This window comes from Macrobrachium rosenbergii, chromosome 27 (genome assembly GCF_040412425.1).
Source record: "Macrobrachium rosenbergii isolate ZJJX-2024 chromosome 27, ASM4041242v1, whole genome shotgun sequence".
Lineage (NCBI taxonomy): Eukaryota > Metazoa > Arthropoda > Malacostraca > Decapoda > Palaemonidae > Macrobrachium > Macrobrachium rosenbergii.
The window spans coordinates 28127009-28129508 of NC_089767.1; positions in this window are offsets into that span (position 1 = coordinate 28127009).

The window sequence follows — 2500 nt, forward strand, 5'->3', positions numbered from 1 at the left end:
TATATATTTTATATTTTCTCCCTCCTTGAGCAATTAGACATAGATGACTTGGAAGCCCTTGAAGACGTCTTGTTGTCGTACAAAAGCCTCTGTGTGTTTTTATGGCTCCAGTGTACCAACCTTAGGTATACATTGATTGGCTCTCGTATCTGTTTGTCTGTTTGTCTGACCCAATACAAGTCTGTCGTTGGCTAAGATTAGTTTTATAAAGTACTATACGTTTAGTGTCGCTGAAGATAAAGATATGGACGACAGACACTCAACATATGCGGTGGATCCAATGTGAAATCAAAGTTATAGATAGATAGATAGATAGATAGATAGATAGATAGATAGATAGATAGATAGATTTATCACAGAATGACAGTGCTTTTACAATTACAAAAGACTGAAAATTACAACATTTTCATATAATTCTTTAGTCCAACTGATATTCAAATATCATACAAAACGACCTTGTAAAATTAGGAAACACCACAGAACATAGCAAATCAGTTATAACGATGACAACAATCACTGACAGAGTTGAAATTTAAACAAACTCTGCATATAACTACACAAAGGTGAAAAGTCTAATTTGAATATACTTCCATCGGGGACATGATATTTCATTTTGTTCCGAATAAATTCATCATCTGCTTGTGGGATTTCAGAGTCTGCACACAAACACACACACACACACACACACACACACACACACATTTATATATATATATATATATATATATATATATATATATATATATATATATATATATATATATATATATATATATAATTGTGTTTATCGGACCTCGTTGTTCCCTACTGTCGCTTGTATCAAGCTCCTAAGGCCATGTAAGTCAAATTTTTTATCTGTTCCTTTAAGAACCCAAAATTAATACTTGCAAGATTATGGGAATTCTATTTGTTCATGACACACCCTGTATGGCATGAACACAAATGCTTGTTTCCTTGGAATATGAACCTTCGGATCTAGATAATAGGAATATGGATAAAGTGAATTGTTCTGGTACTACCTACCTCGTAAACGGTTTGCAGACGCTTGGGATCAGGTACAACAGCATAGAGTTGGATTAGTGCGATTGTAAAATGATTGTTGATGTATCTTATTGCTCTAGTTAGAGATCAGCCGAGGTCTCTGGAGGTTCCTTGTTATGGATACAATTAAAGAAGTTAAGCCATTTTAGAATGGTTTTAGTGTAATGTGTTGTTACTAAGTCAGTATCCGTAGTGTTCATTATAAATACTGGTGGGTGATTCTCAGGTGTAATTAACGAGAGATATGTGTATTTATAACTACCAGAGAGAGAGAGAGAGAGAGAGAGAGAGAGAGTTACATTTTCACGCCTGCGTCAGTTTAAGTAAAGAAATACCATGCAGAATTTGTTTACTTATGTACAAGATTTATTTCAATTCGTAGGTGCAATTAACACTATATATCTTGTGTGTCTTTGTAATTACCGGAGAGAGAGAGAGAGAGAGAGAGAGAGAGAGAGAGAGAGAGAGAGAGAGAGAGAGAGAGAGAGAGAGAGAGAGAAAGAGAAACATGTTTATGTACATACATAATTTATTACAATTCGCAGGTGTAATTAACACTATATATCTTGTGTATCTTTGTAATTACCCGAGAGAGAGAGAGAGAGAGAGAGAGAGAGAGAGAGAGAGAGAGAGAGAGAGAGAGAGAGAGAAAAGCCCTAAAGAATTCGTTTGTTTATAAACAAAATTTATTTCAGTCACTGATATAGAGTATTATCAATCACGTAAATACCCCCAAAATATTAATTTTATATCTCCCAGTTATTTAGTCATATTAGATTTTGCTACGAAAGAGAACATGAACTTTGATTAGCATCATTCCCGATTAATCATCTTCTATTCATTAAAAAAAAAGTTGCAAAAGTGTTCATAACTGACTGAACAAACGATTTTAGCAATCTCGAAATGCAAAACCCCTGATGGACCTAATTCATGAGAATCCCATCTGCAAAACAATTTAGTGGACCCAAAAATGAATTGATATTTCAAACCATATCTCCCACTGCTTCGTTGCCATTAGATCTTATGGAATATTTACAGGAATGGAATAGAATACGTAACTTAGGCCAAAGGTCAAGCACTGGACCTATGAGGTCATTAAAATCTGAGAGGGAAATCGTGAGTAAAGGAGATTTTAAAGGTGTAACACGAGGATAACCTCGCGGTTGCACTGTGAAACAACAGTCAGGTGTCAGAAGTGAGTGGAAAGTAAGGTGGAAGAAAGAGAATGTGAAAGGAGGTTTAGTAAAAGAGAAATTATTCATACAATAATGACATCTTTCTATGATCATGCTACAGTCCAAAGATATATTATTCGGAGTGTACTAATGAAAATTGGAAAGTCGAATTAGTCTGTTTAGAAATTACCGCACAGAAGCTCATTTGTCATTACTCTACATTACGTTGCATACCTTTTTCTTTCAGATATGACATACTCTGGGTGAAAGAGATGGCATGATAA